The 17,934-nt window shown below is 35.4% G+C and overlaps 1 protein-coding gene across 8 annotated transcripts in view; it reads left to right on the forward strand.

Annotated features, from left to right (window-relative positions):
- The first annotated feature begins 346 nt into the window (after positions 1-346).
- Positions 347-17,934, forward strand: part of LOC141397624 (anoctamin-1) — a 67,630-nt gene continuing 50,042 nt past the window's right edge. The window contains exons 1-2 of one of the 8 annotated variants that reach the window (XM_073974175.1): positions 347-694; positions 1,379-1,565. The gene's annotated coding sequence lies outside the window, so the exon portion shown is untranslated. Of the gene's footprint in view, positions 883-972; positions 1,566-17,934 lie in introns of those variants that run through there. The other 7 variants (XM_073974165.1, XM_073974163.1, XM_073974174.1 and 4 more) reach the window with 7 other exon arrangements.

A 17,934-nucleotide genomic window follows, 5' to 3' on the forward strand; every position in this document is an offset into this window, starting at 1 on the left:
ATACAAAAAAATAATGCTAAATTTAGCTGCGAAAATGCTAAAATGGCCACACTGATTGTGGCATATAGTGTAGAATGTTTGTTGTGGGTTCGGACCGGCCGAACTTAATGCTGATTACTGTTTTTTAATATTCGGTAAAACATTTAATTTATTCGGTTGGGGTTTGTGTCCACGATAATAAGTAAAACAAATTCACAACATATAAAACATTTTGATACACCCTGTTAAAATGTATCTGTTTTTATACCATTTATTCATTCCCTCCAGTTTCATCATTCATTTGACATTTCCAGCAATCTTCGCCACAACCTAGGGTAAACAAAAAACATATCGAGATACTTCAACCACCATCAACAACATCTGTGCAAGAGGCATTTGTTTATTAGTTGCTCTGCGCTCTGTTTCTTGACAACAAATAAGTACAACACGTACGATTAACGCACGTACATATAGAAAGCCGTTCGGTCGGATGGATTTGTATACAAGAACTGTTGTACTATTGTTGTGCGTGGATATGTTAACATTTTCTACATTACACTAAGGTTGTGCTAGCCCATTCATTAAAAAACAACAAACAACCTACATAACGCCGAAAACGTTGACGTTGCGTCGTCGAGTACAGCAGAAATCGTGCGTGCCACCTTCCATTGTCGCACTTTCTAGCTCCAGTGTTAGATATTAAACGGTGCTTGGCGTACGTACAACCTAAGCGATACATTTTCTATTACGGGACAGGAATTTTCTTCTTGTAGTTTGTTGCTTCTTTTTTGTTGTTGTTTCTTTTTTCTTTTGGTCGGTATTCAATTGGCCTATGAAAAAATTCTACTACGTTTTTGCTACAACTTCTCTCTTACGCGAAGAAAGTGAAAAAATTGTAAAAATGTAATTTTTAAGTAAATAAATAAACAAATTGTGCATCTAATGAGTAAATAAATAAAAAAAGATAAAGAGATGCAAAAATCACAAAATTATCTCGGCAAATAATAATGAAAAATCTCTTGTGTATGGAAGAAAATATTTGTAAAATGATGTCATTTATTGTTGTTTGTGAATATTTAACAACATATTTATTCTAGTGAATGCAGTGAAGCACTCAGCCATCCACTCACTACCAGTCAGTTAGGCAGCCAATCATCCATCCATCAGTCTCTAATTCCATGAGCCACTAGGCAGAAGTGTTTGTGAAAAAAATACGATTAAACCAAGAAAAAATAAAAAAATATATATTTTTTGCTGCAAACATCAAAGAAGAGCCTTTGATGTAGTGTGTGGAATATCAGAGCTCCCTTTGCATTGGTCAAATATAAATTTCGTTTATCTCCAAAAAGTATGAAATGAATGTGTGTCGTTTTCTTTCGTTTGTTTTGTGAATACCAAGTGCGTGCGTTTGTGGTTACATGAGGATTACCTTCAACAACTCCCACTACAGAAATTTGCCCATGAAATCAACTCAAGGAAATATTCAAAACATCTAACAGAGTTGATTCCTTTAAGGATTATATAGAAGCCTATTTTAACAAAAAACAATAAGTGTTTCTTTTTTTCTTTCAAAATATTTTTGTGAAGTAAGTTTTAGTTTTTTATTTAAATTTAGTTTTTTATTTAAATCTTAAAAAATATTCTTTATCCTTAACTAACCTCTTAGCTAATACAAACAACAACAACAATAAAATTCGCAATGTACTAACCGCATCCGTTTTAATCTTCATCTAACTTCTACGAAATACAATCAATGCATGTGGGTTTTCAATGGCAAATGTGATTCATTATTTGTATCTACAAAAAATCATGCCAAAATATTAATGAATAATGTACATTTTTATATAATTAAGCTTATGTAAACAAACAAGGTGTGTGTGTCTTCCATTAAAAATAATAATAAAGAAAAATTAAAGAGTAAATAAAACAAAAAAAAAACATGTTTCTATACTATATAATATTTGCACACATAACAAAGAGTAAATATAACAGTGTTTTCAATGACAAGTGTTTCAGAGTTGCCAAGGTGCTTGATATTATCCTACAATCATATGTTCCAACAGCTGTTTTGTCAGTTATTAGTTTCGATATCCACTTGTTAACAACGGTATCATCTATTATCGTCTTCAATGTTTGTAAACAAATCACGCACCAGTGGCTTTGTTTTCATTTGCCGCTGTTTTCGAGTCAAATGTATTTGCAAGAAATAAACTAAAAAAAGCATGTCAAAATAAATAATATTAAAAATAAATAGCTTTTGAATATACCCAGCAAAATAAATTGGAAGTAGTGCAATGTAGACTAGTTCTTTCACGGCATGTTTTTATGCAGTTCAAACGGAGTCGTGAAAAAGGCACTCCATTCCTCACATTTTAACCGCATTTGGATGCAATCCAAAGAATCACATCCATTTGTCACATTTTAACAACATCCGGAGGCAGTTCAACGGAGTCGTGAAAAAGGCACTCCAATTCCTCACAATTTAACAGCATCCGGATGCAGTTCAAACGGAGTCGTGAAAAAGGCACTCCCTTCACTACATTTTATTAGCAGTTGTTAGAGATCCCTACATGTACATAAATCAGTTTGTACATCTCTACAGTCAGCAGTCCAAAAAAGAGATAATCGTGTTAACATTTCCAAACATTTGTTAATACAAACTAAATAATATTTAATTTGTGAACATTTTTCCGGTAACTCACGAGAAGAAAATTTCGCAATGGAGTGCTGTTGGAGAACATGTCGAAATCTTAACTGGTGATGGGAAGACAATATCAAACCCATTTAGCAGATGAAGCAAAAGCACATAAGCTTGGATTAAATGAAGAGCGGAGGAAACACACATGTTTGCGATTGAATTCAATAGAGAATTTTCATAATTTGTGTTAATTTAATAAAGTTAATATTTTTGTTTTACACAAATAATAAATGCATTTTATTTTGTTATTCAAAACACGTGCTCTGGACTGTCTCCTATTCTACCCCAAAGGGTCAGTTAAAATGCAATGCCAAAGGGTCAGTTAAAATGCAGTGCCAAAGGTTCAGTTAAAATGCAATGCGAAAGGGTCAGTTAAAATGAGGTGCAATGGAGTGCCTCTTTCCGGGGTCACTCCCTTGTAAAAATTATGAGTGAAAATGCATAATTTGATGCACTTCCAAATCACTTGTACATATCATTTAACTGCCTCTTTGGAGGCAAACTTTTCGCTGGGTATTTATTGTATATGGAAAGGTATTTCATTGAATTTAATTAACAAGTATAATTGGAACAAGGTTCAGCTGGACAATGATGAAATTTTTAAAAATTCTTTTCCGCGAACATATTAAAAGTTCGCGGAAAAGAATTCTTCTTTCATATGAAAGAGTGCATACCGATTTCAAATGCAATACCCCTGCCAACATTTTTGGAAGATTGTTTAATCCAGGGTTTCGGAGTTGAGGTATTTTTGGCTCGACTCCGACTCCAGACGAGTTTTTTTCACGACTCCGGCTCCGACTCCGGGTCGACTCCGAGAGTGAATTCCTATACCACTAAAAATGAATAAAATGTGCACACATTTTCCTATATTTTGGCCTATATAGGCTAAAGTGTTAGTTTTTCCTTACATATTCATTAGAAAGGGCATTCGTTCGAATACATTCGAACATATCAATATTGTTTCTGCCGAATCTTACATTGAAAATAGGAAATTTAGAAAGTTTTTTTTGAAAATTTTGCCTTTTTAGGCGATGATCATTTTTAAGTATTAATTTTTAATTAATTTCTCGTTGGAAATCGAGCTTGATGATTAATAATGCATCTGCAAAAGGAAAGCCGACGACTCGAAGTTTTTGCGGGTTTTCCTTTTTTGCACGAGTATATTCTGGACGGAATTCTTCCGCGTGAGAAAATCTGTAAGCTTTTAAAATATGTGAAAATGAAGGGGCAATACAAATCAATACAAAAATAAAAATTATAAGCGATTCAAATTGGCTGTAACCAAACATTTTAGTGTGCTTAGCCTTAAAAGGAGGCCCCCAGTTGGAAAGCTCAATAATAGCAATTTTTCCGAGAAAACTACGTAACTTTTTGCGTGATTTTTTTCTTCATCTGAAAGCGAAAAATATTACGAAGTTTTGAGACCGTCTATAAAACCCAGTTTTTATTAAAGCAGTTTACGGTGCCTACCAACTCTACCTCGAAAACCGATAAGCCAATTGTCATATATTTTGGTGACCGATTTCGAGAAAAACACAGTTTATTCGCTGCATACAAAATCAAATAAATTGTTCCCATCCAACGCTTATACCAATGCAATATTGTTCCGATCGACTTAAAAATTTGATCACATATTCTATGCTATGCTAATTATACTAAAATTCATCGCTCACATTTTGAACTTTGGTGTGGAGTGGATAATTTTATTGAAATATTTGAGATATATTGTGTTAACAACCCATTACGTAAGCAGACAGATGTTTTCTGGAACTGAAAAGTTAGCCAACGAAAAAATTAGCATGAAAATATTCTACAAAAATGTTGCTAGGAAAATTTTATGTACGGTCGGTCCACTAAGACTAGAAATCGATATTGTCATGTTTCCATTGTCGTTTATCACTTTTACTTGATCCTTTCTGATGAAAACTCTATGTTTATGTATTTCATTGAATTTCGTATATGCTATTGATTGTGTAGAAAAATCGGATACACATGAACTATATCTGTTCCTAGCGGACAGATCCGGTTATTTGAATGTCTACATCTAATGCCCTCATTGCGTACATAAAGAATCCTAGAAGAAAGATTCGCCGTTTGTCACACTTCTGAGTTATTGCGGGATGAATCTGTCGTTGAAAAACAACGAATTTAATCTGAATTTCATATATATTTAATAGATTATGCGAAATTTACCGAAATACATATACTTCAGAGGATAGTAAATATCCTGTGAATTATCCTTTAAATTAGTATAAAATACCGTTTGCATATATGTTTTCTTATAATTTTATTTTAAAATAAATAATGACTTAAAAAAATGTTCTTGTTCCAAATTTAATCTTATATTTCTATAACGTGGAAACAATTATGTCGAGTTATTTTTTCCGACTCAGACTCCGACTCCAGCAAAATTGCTCGACTCCGACTCGTAGACTCCGACTCCGACTCCGAAACCCTGGTTTAATCAGATGAATCTTCTGTTATTCCTAACGGAGATCATTGGACGATTGTTGACATTTTTTCTTATCGATCGTCCCAGCGAATAATAGGTCTGTTCGATAAACCAAAAGTTTGTACAAACTTTTACAATTTGCCGTTCGATAACAAACTTGTTCAGTAAAAGAAAAATGAGAAGTAGTTACAAGTACTTGTAAGAACTTTCAAATACTTTTTACTTGCGCAGTTATCGAACAGGCCTAATATAATACTCTTCTGAAACCCGAACAGATGGCTGTTTACGTTTTTATAGCCTCCACCATAATCATTCCGTTTGTAACACATCGCAATATTAGTCGGAGACCCTATAAAATATATATTCTTGATCAGCAAGTCGATATAAGCGTGTCCGTCCGTCTGTTGAAATCAAGAACCCGAATTAAATCTGTCATTTCGTTTGTAACGAAATATTCGTCGGATACCCTATAAAGTATATTATTTTTTATCAGCATAAGTCCGTCCGTCTGTTGAAATAAAGATACAGCTCGAAATTTTAAAAATACATCTTTGTAATTTAGTATAGAAGTTTATATTACTCCTAGGATGTTTGGTATTGAAAATGGGTCCACGTTTTGATATAACCCCTATAAAAGGAACTTCCCGATTGTCGGTACTTTGAAGGTTTAGTCCCATTATAATACTGAAATCGCTGAAATTTGGAATTTAGTCTTCGTTGGGGGTACACATCTTTGCACCTGAAATTTGTCGTTATAGGTCCATGTCTTCATATAGCCCCTATAGAATGGTATCCCCCGATTTTCGGCATTTTTAAGGATTTAGCCTCGATATCCCACTGAAATTGCTGAAATTTGGTATTTAGTCTTCGTTGGGGTATTAAACTTTGTACCTGAAATTTGTCGGTATAGGTTGAAGGTTGTGGACTCAATATATCACGTTAAAAGTTGAAATTTGGTATGTTGTCTTCGTTTGGGGTATAAAACTTTTCACTTGATTTTGTCGGCATAGGTTAACGACTTCATATAGTCCCCATAGAACGGTCCCTCCCGAATTTCGGTATTTTCAAGGTTTTAGCCTCAATATATCACTGAAATGAGTGGAATTTGTCTTCTTTGGGTGTATACAACTTTCCACCTGAAATTCGGTGGTATAGATCAACATCTTCATATATCCCCCGTAGAACGGTACCTCCCGATTTTCTATATTCTTAAGGTTGTAGCCTTAATGTCCCCCGAAATGGTATTGAGTCTTCGTTGGGGATATAAAACTTTCTACTTAAAATTTGTCGGTATAGATCCACTTCCTCATATAGTTCCCATAGAGTGGTACCTTCCGATTTTCGTTATTTTGAAGATTGTGGACTCAATATCCCCCCCGAAAGGGCTGAAATTTAGTATTTGGTCTTCGTTGGGGGTATAAAACTTTCTACCCGAAATTTGTCGGTATAGGTCCATGTATTCATATAGCCCCCATAGAATGGTACCACCCGATTTTCGGTATTTTGACGGTTGTGACTGGAATTTTGTATTCGGGCATACGTCCACGTTTTGCCAAAATCCCCATGTAAGCGTATCCCCATGTAAGCGAATTAATTTATTTTTATTTTCTTTTTTTTTTTTTTTTTTTTTTTTTTTTTTTTGAAGATTTTGGTCACATTTTTCTACCGAATTGGGTGTTAATTGGAATTTTGTTTTCCCAGAAGATAGAAAACTTACTCGCAATAAAATATCCATATACATATGTGTAAGTTTCAGTCTAACCCCCATGGACCGCTATTTTATGTATTTCGAGGGCTTTTTAGTCAAATTTTCGAACCGAGATTGCTGTAATTTGGTATTGTGTTTACTGGAAGGATAGAAAGAACAACGATTATCTCTTTTAAAAAGTGTTGCAACATTTTCCTTCTGAAGTAGATGTAAACTGGCATTCTGGAATCTCAATGGGTAGAAAAACTCCACACAGAAAATTATCAGTATAAAGTGATTATTTATCATCATTTAAGACATTATTATCTTCCAAGGAATTATATTAAACCTGGAGAAAGAGCTTAGTATTTATTAATTGTTCATATTTACTTCACTACAGTGGTGGTGGAAGGTATAAAATGTTCGGTAGCAGTACCACCCGATTTCAGGTATTTTGAGGATTTAATCTGCATTTTTAGCCGGAATGGGCTGTAACTTGTAATTTGGAGTTCCCAGTGTGATACGGAAACTTCCCCACCAAAAACTGTGGACATAGGTCCTGGCTTTGGTATAGCCCCCATATAGCGGTACCACGCATATGCTTTTATATACAATTTTGATCCCAATTGGTTAAAACTTAGCATTTGTAGTACCCAATGGTCCAGAAACTTTCCCATAAAAATTGTGGACAGGTTTTGGTATAGCCCCCCATATAACGGCACCGCCAGATATCAAATTTTGTATCTAGCTTTTGTATCTACCTTTTCTGCTCAAATTGCCTATAATTAAGTATTTGGGGGTTGTTTGGTATTTCGAAGTTGTTTGGAAGTTCGGCGGGATGGTGGTGTGGAGGGGGGATGTTAGCAACTTCCACCTCCCTCTGAACTTCTGAACAACTGAAGAACCTGAATATCTAATCCCCGAACATGTTACTGAATGAATGCAGTCCACTCAGATTAAAGCAGCAGAAGCCAATTTGTTTAAGACTAGAGGCAATACGCTGGTAAGGTGTATGTTCATATGTTCTTTTTGTTTCAGTTCATAGAATACATTAGAAATCTGGCTATAAAAATTGAAATTTTCAGGGAGGGTCAGTTTTTGGCCGTACCTATGTACCTATGTTGACGATGTTCGTAGAACAATTATTACTCATGATTACAACAACAAAGTGAAAGTTTGAAGGATTAATGGGCAAAAGTATTGAACTTTTGCAGAAATTAACCAACAAATTCCATCTTGAGACTGGATATAATTTTGAGAGTCGTTTCTTTCGATAGTTATGAAAATTGTTGGCGTTAATTGTTCTGTCGCAAACTAGTTACTAAAACGCACTACAGAGTACGAACGATTCGGTTTACAAACATTTTGTTTTAAAACAGTTTTTGATAGATCCTCAGGGGTTCATTTGGGATGAAAGGGAAACTAATATAATACATTTGCCGTGTAAAAGCCGTTCACAAACGGCCATGCCCTACATCAGCCATGACATTAAAAATCTTTGAAAAATATTGTAATCAGCATTTCGCAAGTTTAAAGACAAAGTGCAGTTACATTTTATAATATCAAGACATTTTTCCTGCGTAATAGCTATTACCACGTGAAACATTAGAAAGATTTATTTAGAGAAGGGCATTTGGTTACAATATAAATAAGCCGGACATTATTGGTATGTGCGTTTGTGTTGAGTTTACTCATTTAGTTTTTTTAATAATGTTAATATTGAAAGGAAATGCATTCACATGTACAGTTTGTCAAGTAATTGTTTTCGAACCAAGAAAACTAACTTTTTCCGGTTTTAATTTATGAAAAATGACTGATAATTGAGATAAAAATGTCGGATTTTTTGCAAAAAATAGTTGGTAGACTTATTAAAGACAAGATAGGATGTATAAATAAAAAATTGACCCACGTAGTCCAACAAAAATAAGGAAAACCCATAACTACATATAATTCAAGCTGTCAAATAAATGTTTTCGAAATTTAATGGAGGTTTTAAAATAACCCATATTTTTCGTAAATTCTTGAAAATAATGACATTTTATGAATGTTATTCTTAAAAAGAGTTAACTACTAACAAGTATCAACAATATTAGGCATAGAATATCCCTACTAGGAGGGTTACCATATGGACCAAGGGAGTACCAGGTCATATTACATGTTAACAGGGTCCTATAGGTCTTATACCGGGAATATCTGAAAACTAAGGCATTTTATGAGTTTTTTTAGTTCACCAGGATGGACTGCCATCAATTACAATAAATATTACCTACAGAATAATTAGATCAGGGGGGTTGCCAGATCTACAAAAAGGTGACAGTTTATATAAACAGTAAACGAGGCCGTCTGGATCCATAACCAGGGCTTAACATTTGTTTATTTAACTCAAATTGAATTAAGGGATAAGGGAATTCTCCAACATAAACCAAAATACGACACAAAAGTACAAAAATCGCTTAGAAATGCATATATAAGATATTGTCAGTCTATGCTGATTTGTTATAGACCTCCGATTTCAACTGTTTATAGCAAGTTCAGAGGAATTCTCTAAGTTTTTGTGCTTCCATGCTAACACTGACGCATTATTCACCCATCAACATAATTTTCCCCTTAAAAATATACTACAGTAGTACTGCAGAGTACGCGAAATGTGTCCAATAGGTCGAAGTATGCATTTCTAAAAATTGTCGAAATCTTTACCCCATACATTTCTAAGCAATATTGGTCTCCTACTGCGATATTTCCGATTGTTTAGTGAAATGCCATTATCTCTTAATTAATTTTAAGTAAAAAAACAAACTTGGGTGCCCTGTTTCGGGGCCAAGGTGGCCTCGTTCACTGTTTATATAACCTGGTACCTTTGTAGTCGATCTGGCAACCCTTCTGATCTAATTATGCTGTAGGTAATATTTATTGTATTTGATGGCAGTCCATCCCCGTGACCTAAAAAACTCATATACCGTCTTAGTTTTCAGATATTCCCGGTTTAAAACCTATAGGACCCTGCTTACATGTAATATGACCTGGTACTCCCTTGGTCCATATGGTAACCCTCCTAGTAGGGATATTCTATGCCTAATATTGTTGATACTTGTTAGTAGTTAACCCTTTTTAAGAATAACATTCATAAAATGTCATGATTTTCAAGAATTTACCAAAAATATGGGTTAAAATTAAATTTTGAAAACATTTATTTGACAGCGTGAATTATATGTAGTTATGGGTTTTCGATATTTTTGTTGGACTACGTGTGTCTATTTATTATTTATGCATCCTATCTTGTCTTTAATAAGTCTACCAACTATTTTTTGCAAAAAAACCGACATTTTTATCCCAATTATCAGTCATTTTTCATAAATTACTACAGAAAAATGTTAGTTTTCTTGGTTCGAAAACAATTACTTGACAAACTGTATGTACATTAGGGTTATGACTTTTTGACATTTTTCCTCAAAAATGATTTCCTGTAGCAGGGATGAATGAACTTTTGCCTATTAATCACTATGCTATCGTTTATTCCATTGAAATATAAAAAAAGTTCACGCACAAATCGATTTTAAAAAAATAATTTTTTGAAAAAATATATGAAATGAAAAAAAAAAATTATTTTTTGTTGCACGAATGAATAAATATCAGCCTACTAATAACTATAATAACGTTTATTTCATTCAAATATTAAAGAAGTCGCGAAAAAAGTCACTTTGAAAAAATTTTAAATTTTTTGTTTTTTGTTAAAAAATTATATTTTTGAATAAAATAAATACGTTTCTCAGAATTGAAGAAAAATAGTGAGAAATAAAATTTATGTCATTTTAATTATCTCATGTGGCTCTAAAGTTTATTTTCAATTATATATCTGTTTTCAGTGACTTAAAAAAAAATGTCCATAATTTTGATAAATTCAAATTTTAAAATCATTTTGTGCGTGAGGTTTTTTCACCGAATCACCTTATAATTAAGATTTTATGTAATCTTATGGCAAAACTCATCACGCTATGATACAGGGATATGAGGTTATAAAAAAGTCATAACCCTAATGTACATACATACGTTGCTGTAAAGGTTCAATGTTCATTACTATAGTCAATAGATACAATAACAAGTAAAAAGCCGTTAAATTCGGCCGGGCCGAACCGGTCCCTTCACCGTAAAATATTTTTAACAATAATGGACTTATTAGTTTCCTTTCCTGTTCACAATTTTAGGTGCAAAAATTTTTCGACAACGTACACCGAAGATGCCTAAATTATCTAGTATAATCTAAAATATGTACCTTTATATCGGGTCTGGAACAACTTTGCAACTGCAAGAAACCTTAAATGTCAAATAACGGTTAGTTCTGTCAAACAATGTCGCTAAGACCCTCCAAATACCGAAAATCGGCAGGTACCATTATATAAGGGTTATACCAAAACAATGACCTGTGTTGACGATTTTTAATGGAAAAGTTTCGTGACCACGGAGAATCTAAAATGCCAAATTACAGCTAGTCCGGTTAAAAATTGTTGCTATAACCCTCAAAATACCAAAAACCGGGAGGTACCGTTATATGGGGGCTATAGCAAAACATTGACCTATGTTGACGATTTTTAGTAAAGAAATTTCGTAACTTCAAATGTCAAATTACAGACAAATGTGTTAAAAATTTTAGCTAAAATCCTCAAAATATTTAGCATGACAATTCCCTCACTTGAGTGTCACAATTAAGGCCAAAACTATGGCTGAACCGAAGTTTATCCGGATAGCCATTTACTACTAAGTAGGGATAGTCTAACCATGCTCGATCTCCTGAAAAATTTCTCTTGCGAATAACTGGGAAAACGACGAATAAATAGATTCCACGGTTATCCGATCTCAATCGAAGCGAGAGAGAGAGAGAGGGGTGCTCTGTTGCTCTAGGGCAGCCAAAGTGCAACTACGATAAGGAATAAAAATCGACAGTAGTTGTTTGAGGCTATGGTGTGGGACCGCTCCACCACATTCCCACCCACTAAAAGTAAGGCCAGGGAAAAGAACGATAAGCATGTCCATAGGAGGACAGTGCAACAAATTTGATCTTGGAAATTTGTTTCGGAAACGAAATACAGTACAATTCGTCTGAAATTGAGGCGTTTCGAAATGACAAATATTCCCATATTGAGGAAAGTTTCCTCCCAATTAGGCGGATTCTAATATCTGTTTCGACTGGTGTCACTAGCGCAAAGACTAAAACATATTACACCGTGGTAGAGTTAAGTAGTTTGACTCCATGGGCTCCGACAACAGTAACGGTACCATTTCGAAGTTGGAGAAGGTACAATGCCGACGAACCAGCTACACAAAGTCTTACCTAGTTTTGGCTGCTTCCTCTGCACCTGCAGCTAAAATTCCAGGGTAGAGAAGAGCAGGAATAGTACAAACGCTAGTGATTTAAATCGATTGTGCTAAATTATAGCTAAAGCTCTTAAAATACCGAAAATCGGGAGGTACGGTTATGGGGCCTGTACCAAAACATGGATCTATGTTGACGATCTTTAGTGAAGAAGTTTCATGAAAAATTGTAGCTAAAACTCGTAAAATACTGAAAATGGGTAGGTACGGTTATACGGGGCTTACATCAAAGCATGGACCTATATAAACAATTTTTGGTGGAGAAGTGGTGGAACCACTAAAAAGATTAAATGTTAAATTACAGCCGAAAATCATATCAAAACATGAACCTATGTTGACGATTTTTTGTGGTGAAGTTTCGTGACCACAGAGAACCTCAAATGTCAAATTACATCTAGTTCAAAATACCGAAAATCGAGAAGTACCGTTATATGGGGGCTATACCAAAACTTGGACCGATATAGCCCATTTTCGAAATTGACCTGCCTATGGCAAAAATACACTCTGGTGCAAAAATGTAGAGTCAATATTCCCTCCATACTATGGTGGAGGGTATAAAAATAACTCTGGCTATTTCTGTTTCAGATCATATTGTGAAGGTAGTAGGCATTTTTTCCCACATAAAAAATCTCCAAATGTTTATAAGAAAGACTTTTCAGGACCAAATTCACTGACTTAACTTTAAATTTTTATTAAATTCTCATTTTTAATACCTTCTTGAATGTCCCCCTTATTAGCAGAGTAACATGTTGTGACCTCGTATTGTACAACATTTCCAATTAAAGTCATTTATTCATTGACAAACGAAAAGAAAGCAAAGTACACTTCCTTTGCCCTACTGACTTTGTAAACACTCCCAATAAATTTGCACACAAATTGCTGCTCATAAAAGGTAATGTTCGACTGGCAAACTACAATGCTGCAGCAGACATTTTTCAAAGAATAAAACTTCCTGTATTGTCATTATTCATGTCACACAATCATGATGTGGCACTTGTGGCTTAGTTCCTCCTCTTTCGTAGTTTGGCTGGCTAGTATACAATAATAGTTTGAACAGGTTGTTGTAAAGAAGAAGTCTCCTTTTTTTGATTTGCTAACGATGGTCTTTTGTGGTTTGTTAGAAAACAATTTGTCATTGTTGTCATTTGTTGAATGAATTGAAGGGTTTAAGCAAATGTAGAGGTTATTTGGTGGGTTCAATTCAATCAGATCACATTTATTTAATTTATGTATATTTTGGAGTTAAAGAGTTAAAATATGTCATCGCGGTGCTTCAAAAGACTTTTGTAAGATCTATGCATCTAACCGTATGATTCCGAAGCAAAACAGCAATCGAGGAGCCAAATCCAATGAAAGTTGTTCTTGGAAAAAGCCCATCGAGCAAATGGTCGCCTGTTACTTTGGCAAAACTGGTCGTATGGCGACTGTTCCGCTTGAGCAACGTTGAGCGGTCAATTCTGAGTGTTTCACTACAATTTGTTTGCCTGAAGTCTTCGGAGAAATTCGAAAAACGACCAAGAGAAGACGAATCATTGTGCACCATGACAATGCGAGCTCTCACAAATCGGCTCAAACCGCCGACATTTTGACCGGTCAAAACGTGGAATTGATCAGCCGTACAGTCCTGACATGACACTCATGGTATAATTGTTCCACAAACATCCCAGGGGGGGACAAAGGAAGAATTCTCTCATGTCAATGGGTGCAGCCCGATTCATATTAAGCTCAATGATATGGGACCTACAGATTATCGCCGAGTCCGAACGGCGTGTCCTAAGAATTGTACTTGTACTACTTGTAGAGAAGTTTTACACGGCTGAAATACGTCAAAAATGTCGTCAACATAGTAATTGTAATTGTTTCACAAACATCCCATACGGGATGTCGCCAACATTACTGAAGGGTATTTTGACACCGTTGAAAATTTTATGTTGCCTGGTCGGAGAATCAAACTGCATTTTTTTGCATTTATTGGGCCATTATCTCAGAAACGATTAGGAATTTTACAACAATGACATGTTCTGAAGAGTTGTGTACTACATTCTAGGGAATATTTTTCCAGAAGAAAGTATTCAGAACAAATTAACGGTTTTGGAGATATGGTGAAAAATCTATACAAATTATGGAAAATTTCGATATTTTATAAAATTTGAGGCAATAAATGCTGTTTTTCGAGTTCATTACTTCTCCAAATATTTTATTCTTGCCCTTATCTATAAATTTGCTTCAGAGGTCAGATGAAGATTTGCATAGGTTTCAGAGATATAGCCCCAAATTTCTTTAAAAAGTTAATATTTAACCATGTTTAGATGGGGCCATAAAATCCAAGCAGGATCTGACACAACAAAACCCAACTAGGGTTTTTGTCGTTTGGGTCTGTACTTTCAAAAAATCATAAACTCAAATTGTTTGCACAAGATTACCTTAAAATTGTTGCACAGTGTTATCCAAGTATGGATTTTGCAGCTGTTTGCGCTGTTTGTTTGTTCCTAATATGTTATAAGAACGAGGAGTGCTTTGATTAAGTATTTGGGCCAGTTGAGTGGAACATGCTGTGGCTATCTGTTGTAATGGAAGCTTATCGATGTCCAACTTCCGTATTGTGTATGTTCGTATTTTATTTGCTACGTATAATTTGATACGTACCTTTATTGCAACAGGGTTGTGATCCGAGTCAATGTTTGCTCCTTGGGACGTTCGTTCATCCAACACGCTCGATGAGTGTCTTCCATCTTTCACAACGGGATCAATTTGATTTCTTGTTTTTTTTGGACTGGAGACAGCCAGGTGCCCTAATTCATGTCGAGGTATATAAATCTGGTACTGCTAACTACCATGTTGTTAGCCTCATTCTATTCTCAGACGTTTTACTGTGGAGATTTAATTTCGCGACTGTTGGGCCAACGATCTTCTCCTTTCCAACTTTGGCATTAAAGTCGCTTAAAATAATTTGAATGTCATGGGCGGTACAACGGTCATATGTTTTTTGTAAGCGCTAGTAAAGTATACATTTGGTCTGTTCGTCCTTGTCTTCAGTGAGAGCATGAGCGCAAATAAAACAGGTGTTGAAAAATTCAGCTTTTAGCCGAATTGTGGGAAGTAATTCACTGGGGTGAAGCTGGAGACCAGATATTTTAACCTCCCACTAATTACATATCCGCAACCAAACTCAAGCTTTATGTTATGGTAGCTGTAATACAGTGTGTCAACTTTATGTGTTGTTGTGACTCCATTCCCGATCCCTCGTATTTCCTGTATGGTATTAATATCGGAATTGTATTTTTCAAGTTCATCTGATAGTGCTTAAAATGCACCTTACCTATAAAGAGTCCGAACATTCCAGGTGCAGATTCGCTGAGAGTGGTCCTTAAAACGTTTGCGAGGAACCTATTAACTTGGCGTTTACACCAAACAGTTTGTTTTCAAATACGACTTTGATTTACCAACACATACATACATTTGTCGGCTGTCTTCCAACAAATTTTTGACATTTTTGTACAAATATTTGAGATAATAATTGAAATGTGTTACAAACAAAAGAACATGAACAAAAACAAAATATGTGAATGGAAAATAAAACAAGTAAGAAAGTATCAGTCGGCTTCGCCGACAGAGATATACCCTCAGTCTGAGTATATTAAAACAATTTTTTCCCAAGAAACGTATGTACTTAGGGGGTTTTAAAAATTTTGATTAGGATTAAAGATCAGAAGTTTTGCAGAGGAGATACTAAAAGGAATGGATCGACATTGACCATTTTGGAAGTAGATCTCTAACCACTACATGTGGTACCATAGGGGATTTTTAATTGATGCAGCGAATGCAAGTTTCTTCACCCAGCAAAATTTTATGGATGTGGTTCCATGAGATGCCATGATTTCACTGGATCTTTTGCATTGGTTCAAATGAAGTCGTGAAAGATCCGATCTTCTCATTAGCATTTGAACCCATTCAAAGGAAGTCGTGATAGATCAGATCTTTTCATCAGCATTTGAACCCATTCCATCGATCCAATAGAGTTGAATTTTGTGTTTTTATTTATACACATGTATATATTTTTTCTTTTACTTACCTAATGCTTGGTTTACATTTACGAAATCCACTCGATTTCAACTGTCAAATCCATAGGTTAAACGTCAAATGAAATCCAGATGAGATTTCCTTGTCTGCTCTAGAGAGCCCTGCTCTACAAGTCGATTTGTAGATCCCTACATTTCCAAAATGTTCGTAAAATAAAATTCACGAAATATTAATTTACAGTTAGAGTCCATGTCGAAATCTGTACTGGTGATGGGAACTGAAAAACCTTTTGTAAGATGAATCAATCAATCAGTTGCTGAGGAATTAAACTATGTTGCGAGTAGCGGCGGTGCTTAAACTGCAACAGCTGGACGGCCGAATGTCAAGTATCTCAATAAAGTTCTCAACCTGTCGCTAGCCACACACATCGTTCCCGAAGTCTGGAAAATATACCAGCTACTGAAGCCTGGCAAGTATGCTAGCAAAGGTAAATCGTGCAGACCAATTTCGCTTTAGTCGCCCGTAACAATGACCCCAGCATCAGAAATAACTGTCTAGTTGCCGATCAATAACATGAGATCCGCAAGCAGCACAACAACTGCGCTAAACGCCATCTCTACTCATATTAGTCGAGGACCCAATCAAAGTAAGCCGTGCGATAGAGCAGTGATAGTAGTGATAGTAACCCTTTGAGATTGTCAATCACACCACGCTGTTTGAGTTCATCGAGCAGACTACGCTCCGGCCAAGTTTGAAACGTTGGATAATAAATTATATGTTTGGACGCCTGTCGTGCGTAGAATTTAGGATCAAGATGTCCGAGACCCGTAGAGTGAAACTTGGAGTTGTCCGAGGTGATATTGCAGGAACTGTCTAACCTATAACGTATGCGGATGATTGTACGATTTTGTTGTCAGGTGCCTTCCCTGATGAAATTTGTGAATGGCTGAACTCATTTTTGTCTGATCTTACTACCCTTTTCCACGCGAGGAATATACAAATATCAGCCAATAAATCTACGGCCACTTTGTTCACCACCTGGGCGGCGGAGTTGAGAACAATAGAGTTGAATGTCATGGTCGCTGGGAGCAGAACCAGGAACAACAAGCCTATCAAGCAGGTTTAAGAAGTATTCACATGATTGCAGTCGCATATTCAATAAACAACTATCTATCGTCTGCATGCGGTCCTCGGAGAATGTCGACCATTTATCTCAGCTGAGGAGCGTAAGCTATCAGGACAAAGCTGAGTACTTTTGGCTCAATACGCTCGGGATGGTACTGCCGTTTAAATTTCTATAGAGCAAGGTTTCATGACACAAAAGATCTGCTCAGCATCAAATCTACTAGCAAACTTCAATATGTTGCCACATTCATTAAGCAGAAAAATGAACATATAAATTACTGTTACAACAACAAACTGCAATTATAATTAAGTTATAGTTATTTCATAAATTGCTTCGAATAAATAAAAAGCCATGAAAATCATATTTCAGCATTTTCCGAACAAGACGTGAAAAATTCATGCCAAAGAATTGTTGAAGATGCCATTCCACCGAGTTAGTGGAGATGACATGTTTAGGATCTGAAAATGAACTGCATCTTTTGGGGGTCACGCTCTTGTAAAAAGAATGAGTGAAGATGCTAAAAAAATTACATTCCATTTCACTTGCACCCATTCTTGAATAGCATCTTTGGCATCGAATATTTTGCTGGGTCAACAAAATTAAAA

The sequence above is a fragment of the Musca autumnalis genome, unplaced genomic scaffold (genome assembly GCF_047663935.1).
Source record: "Musca autumnalis isolate F117 unplaced genomic scaffold, ASM4766393v1 scaffold_3, whole genome shotgun sequence".
Taxonomy (NCBI): Eukaryota; Metazoa; Arthropoda; class Insecta; order Diptera; family Muscidae; genus Musca; species Musca autumnalis.